This window comes from Mustela erminea, chromosome 3 (assembly GCF_009829155.1).
Source record: "Mustela erminea isolate mMusErm1 chromosome 3, mMusErm1.Pri, whole genome shotgun sequence".
NCBI lineage: Eukaryota > Metazoa > Chordata > Mammalia > Carnivora > Mustelidae > Mustela > Mustela erminea.
The window spans coordinates 152,711,406-152,717,568 of NC_045616.1; positions in this window are offsets into that span (position 1 = coordinate 152,711,406).

Genomic DNA, 6,163 nt, shown 5'->3' on the forward strand with positions numbered 1-6,163 from the left:
TCCGTCCTGCCATTCAGAGGCACATGAGCTGTGTTAAATTTGGGGACAGTTGGCAGAGGGCCTGGGGAAGGACAGGGAGGGAGGACCGGGGCAGCTCATCTTTGCATCTGGAGTCTGGAACTGGGCAGGCACTCTGCAGAAAAAGGCATTTGCACCTTCCTCCCTGGCATATGCTAACCCCAGGACACTTGCACAGCAGATCCCTTCCTGAAAGGGCCTCCCCTCCAACCCCACTTCTGGTTGGTGAACATCAAGCCCTCCACAAACTAAGATGACCTAAGCCAGCTAGCTGTCAGTTGCGATCAAAGAGCTCAACATGGATGTGTGATCACCTGTTAGCCCTCCCTTCTCAATGTTTCCTCCCTTAAATCTTTTTGTGAAACACAGAGACAAAAACCAAAGGTACCCTCACAGATGACAGTCTAGTTAGAAAGTATGGCAGATGGGCAAAGGACATGAGCTCCCAGAAAATGACCCATGAATGGCTTCTACAAACAAAAGCAGGCTCAGTCTCACTTGGTACAGGAACACAAACCGGATGTCCAACTACCAACTCAGCAAAGATCAAAAACTACAATAGAGCTCAGCGTGGGCAGGGGCCTAAGGAAATCGGCGCCCCTAGTCCCCAGTGGACATGTCCATCGAAGGCACCTCTTCAGTGGATACTGCTGCAAGATGCTTCGAGCGCACCCTCAACAAGGGAGATTAAGGTCATGGGTGAACCTGGACAGGCAAAGCAGGAAAGAAATCCAAAGAACCGATAAATATCTAGGAAATACCATTACCATTACCAGAATCAAAAGCCAATTAAAACTAGTTGTCTCTCTCTCTCTTTCCACTTTTTTCCTTGCTGAATGGTCAAAGTTAAAAATGAAATCCCACTTAGTATCACTGGGGGAACAAGGAAGCAGGCCCTCCAGCACCTCCTGGTGAGTCTGAAAATTCTTACAACTTTTTTGGAGGGTGGTTTGGAAATACATTTCAAGAGCTTTATACGTGTTGAATCTAGAAGTGCCTAAAAAGGTTCATGAATGAGAATGCTTATTTATAGCACTAGTTATGATTATGAAAACTGGACCTATTCAGGGGCATTAAATGTATGCTTTAAAAAGATATTTTTTAAAAACCTTAATAGCATAGCATGTTCCTCATGACCTGACACAATCAGGATGTGATCTTCAGGCACATTAGCCAACAATTACTGTGGGGTTGGCCTTTTGTGTTCTGCATTCTCGCTGAGATTTTTGGAGGTGCCATCTCCCCCGTGAACAGCACAGCATGTCACAACCTGAGCGCATCTCACCTGCCCTAAACTACGTTCTAGTACTACTTGATCTGGGGAGACAGCAGGAACTGTGTGGAAGCCGCTGTCCAAGGCTATAATAAATACGCTGCATCGTAACATGAAACTTCTCAGCCACCCTGCCACAGCAGAGGGCTGGGCGGCCGAGTGGGGAAAAGGCAAAAAAATCCTCACGCACTATGGGAAGCTGGGAAGCCTGGGTCACTCTGGGCTTTTCCACCCCAAAAGCCAAAATCTGTTCTGCTCTTCTGGGCCAGAAGTCTAGAGTGAACCCTCCAGATCCAGAAAGGCAGAAGGGGATTACCAGGCCACCCACTCTGTGCCCAGACAAGAGGCAGGGGTCGGAGAAGTGGGAAGGGGAGACCAATAATTTAGACGCCCTACAGAAAGAATGCCCAAAAGGTCTCCAGCAAGACCGAGAAGTGAAGACGGACTGTTGCAATACACACCCATCGTAACTACAGATGACACAGATGGTATTCTATCATTTGACGGGGTAACATACTGAGGGCTCCCTAGGACCCAGAGCCTGCATCCCTGGTTTTCTCTACGCTTGCAGGGCAGTGGGAGGCCATGGAGAAATGCCAGAAACACGGCCCTTAGAACTGAGAACACGTGATTCAGGCAAGTGGAGGCAAAGTGTATTTATAGCGGATGTCTTGTCGATTAGCCCGCCGAATGGTGTGGCGGGGGAGGAACGCGGTCTGCTGCTGCTGTGATCCCAGGAAGGTCTCCGGCTCCCCACTTCCCGCCCGGGGCTGCTTGCTGACGGACGCGCACCCCAACAAGCGTTCTTCAGCGGCGTGGCACCATCCCGCAAACAGACGCCCGGACTCGGTTCTCAGACTCACAGGAAGGCAGGGCTCTGCTGACTCCAACTCCCTTCTCCGACCCCAGGACCCCCTCTGGGAGCGCGCTCCTCCCGCCTTCCGATCATTCCCGTCCTCCAGGGCAGTCTAACTCGCACGCGGTGCGGACAGCGTCGTTCCCACCCCGCCGCTCCAAGTGCACGCCCGTCGCTGAGCACCCAGAATGTCACAGGCCCTGCAGGCCTCTCCCGGGCAGGCACCCAAGGCTGGGTCAGGACTGCGGCGGCGGCCTGGCTCTGCAGACCCCCGGGCCATTGCTTGGGGGCTCGGTCAGTGTGCGCGCCTCACTCCACCACGGCGGCCCAGAGGACTGGCACTGCACCCAGACCTGCGGCAGGAACAAGGCGCCGGGGTGCCCCAAAGCACTGACTGATGGATCTGGCACTGTCAAGTCCTGGGGCACCACAGGCCCGTCCGGGGCTGCGGACAGAAAGTCACAGTACTGGGCCCGAGTCCCCCGGAGTCCTCAAAGGCAACAGAGCAACACAGCAACAAAGCCAGGCTTCTGATCTTTTATTTTCTACGTTTATTTTTGGTTATTTATGTGTACATCCCTCGGTGGCTGGGTTTACTAAAGGGGATCCACAGTGAAGCCCTGAGTCATGAAGTCACAGAGGGAACCCCACCCCAGCCCCCAGGCAGGCACCCCCACAACCGCAGGTGGGGAGCTCGGCCCACACGGACAGGAGCCTCAAGAGCGCGTTTCTCCGAGCACAGGTACTCGAAAATCTGGCATTTTACAGTGTAAACAGACTTTGCTAAACAGGCCCAGAGGAGCAGGGCCAGGCTCTCCGGGGTGAGCTCCCTGCCATGCCCCCCGCCCTCCCAGCTCAGGGCCCCCGGGGAAGGAAGACGCGTTGCCAAAGGCAGGAGTTGGTCGTTATCCTCTCCAAATCCACAACACAGAACGTCAGAAGCTGCTAAGATGCAGGTAACAATAGCAAAACGTTCTCTAAAAACAACGGAAATGAGGCGGGAGCTCACTGGATACATTCATTTTGGCTTTGTGCCCACGTGGGGATACTGAGAAGCGAGTGCAGGTCCCGCGGGCTGCGGTGGCTCCCGGAAAGGGGACCGTGTGTTAGCACCATTTACGGGCACATGATCAAGGCGTTTCTTATTATAGAAAAGCTCTTAAAATCTAAGTACAAAAAAATGATTTTAAGGTTCAAAATTAAGCTCAACCATCCCTAGTTACTAGGAGAATGACGGCTAAGACCACAGGTATTTCAAGGTCTGTATCGTCTTCCTTCTATTAACCACATTCTGACGACTTGGCTCCTGACCCAGGCTTAGACCCAAGAAATCAACGTGACTGACAAACTCCAGCGGGGGGTCTCCTCCATGAATAGCCCTGGCTAGTCCTGAGCGTTCAAAGTATTTAAATACATAGGAGGCCAGAAGGCCTGGGAACCAGAGGTGTGATATGATCAAATGGTTTGCTGATATGGAACTTCAATGCAATGAACACATCTATAGTTCAGACGGAATTAACCCGCTCCCCCATTCCTAGTAACTACTTCAACTGACCATGGAAAGAGACAAGCGGCTAAGTCTCCTCGGGCCTCCGGAGAGCTGCTGGGCCCAGCAAGACCTGGTGCAGACATGCTGACATGCACCGGCCCCACATGGGCAGGGCCCTAACCTTACCCTACTGCACCCCTCCCCTGCCAGCACCCCCGCACCCCCCAACAGCCCACCGGACCAGTTTGGTCTTGTGCTTTTCCAGGTGTCAAGTTATAAACTGAATGACAAAGGCTTTAATCGTCAGCTGCCCTCATCTGTTCTCTGCACAGCTTGGCACCAGCTCCCTGGTCTCTCGACCTCCTCAGAAGAGATCACCGGGGTTTTCCAGAAGAGTTAAGCATTGAACAGGAAACTTCATATGTTTTAGGAAAAGTGATTTGCAGAATCCACGCACAGAAGTCCTTCTACTCACACACATGTTCATCCATGTGTAACACGGGCCAGGAGGTCCGTCAGGTATTTGATGTTTGGCCTTTGGGTTTCAAGTAGGCTCTGCAGCCGACACGGAGCCCAGTGTGGGCAGCGACCTGAGCCTAGACCAGGAGTCTGGCATTGAGTCAACTGAGTCGCCCAGGTGCTCCTGTTGTTTTAAGTGACATTTTTATTCTAAAATCAGTTCCTCCTTCGATTCACTTCTTGTTCCTTTTGCCAATTCTGCAAGGGACTTGACTCTGCCCTGCCTTTTCCTGAACAATCTGGGGTTCTGTGCCTTTCACATACTTCCCAGATGCACCTCACACACACTGAGAACCTCCTTTTTGTTGTGCTTTAAGTAGGCACAGGCTTTTTTAAAAAAAGACATTTATTTCTATGTAAGCCTAGAGAGAGGATTCCTGGAGGTTTAGACTTCTGAAAATACTTCTGGGTTTCCAAGGGGGAGTACCTGCAAAGTACTGCTTAATAAAGACAGAAAATGAAATATTCGAAATGTTATTTTAACATCAGAAAGAGGAGGCAGCGGGTAAGTCTGTTGGAGGCTGAAGCATGGGCAGGGACAGCAGGAGGGACAGCAGGAGTAGCAAAGGCAGGAGAGGTGGCACGCACAGCTGTTCGCAGGGAGACCCGGAGACCGGCAGGAAGCAGACCACGGACACGGACCACGGACACGGAGCAACACAGCACCTTGGTGGGAGGGGCAGGGCAGGAGGGAAAACAGCCTCCAAAAAGGGCGGGGGGAGGGCATAAAAGCCCACAACAGATGTTTCTTCTGACAGAGGTGTTAAGACTCATGTGGCCTGAGACTTTTACCTGCGAAGCCCTACAACTGGAAGGAACTGAGCAATGAAAGGATACCAAGACGATGCCTGAGAACTTGCATCAGATCTCACTTAACTCAGTGCCCAACACAAAATACAAAGGAAGCACGGCCAATCCCATCTGGTGCGTCTAGAACATTTTCTGATACGCTGTATTCTAAGAAGAGGAAACTCAAAACACTTCAGGTCAAACCCCGCCTAGGTCTGGAGCACAAGGGCAAACCCACACCTAGGCCTCTTGTCCTCCACAGCGGCGGTCATCGCTGTTGCACGTGCGGGAGTGAAATCAGTGCGAGCCGTGTGTGCCAGTGTGTGCCAGTGTGTGCCAGTGTGTGCCGGAGCTAAGCTCCTCCTCCTAAGAGGAAAGGAGCCAGAAGAGGGCCTGAAGAAGCAGGGGAACCTGCTATAGGGAAAGTCTTTCAGGTTTAAATGTGCCTTAAATAAGCTCATGCCTGCTTAAGACGGAGACCATCTTTCTGCTGAGACCCTAGGGTCCAGATCTCTGAACTCCTGCAGTGAGCTCTGCGAATGAGTAAGCTCAGTGTAGTCACCACGGCTTTCTCTTTTCCTAGGACACTGTATCATCTTAGAGGCCCCTCTAAATCAGTTATCCTGCATCTGGTTTGGTCTCAATGCAATTTCTATTCTGCTACTATCCCCTGAGCAGCCCATGACCAGGAATGATTCACGGCATTAAGAGTGTGGGCTACTGAAGTTGCATGTTATAATGAAGAAATGGCATTTTTTAAAGCCAGCCAATCACTTATATTTCCCGAAGTACTGTTTCTTTGAAACCTTTGCCTCCCCCATGCTGCGATCACACTAAGCCTGTCCGACAGGCTGGGCACAGAGTCCCACAAGGCCCTGGGTCAGAGAGCTGCTTCAGCGCATGCTTTCAAACGGGCATCACTGTGGTGCCGAAGACCACAACTTCCACACGCTCTAACAATGTCACACACAGAAATAAGAAAAAGTATGCATGTAAACAATTAAGCTGCCCAAAAATCCAGTTCAAATTCATGAAGATTAGAACATTTTCAAAATGCAAAGACAGATGGTCACGAGTATTATTAAACTGAATAGCAGGTGTGGACCAACAGTGAGACTCAATGCATCCCCTGGAGGACAGAGACCCCCACTGCCTCGCGCCCAAACACTAACTGCTTTAAAAATGTTCAAGAATGAACAGTAAGCATTACTGTTGTACA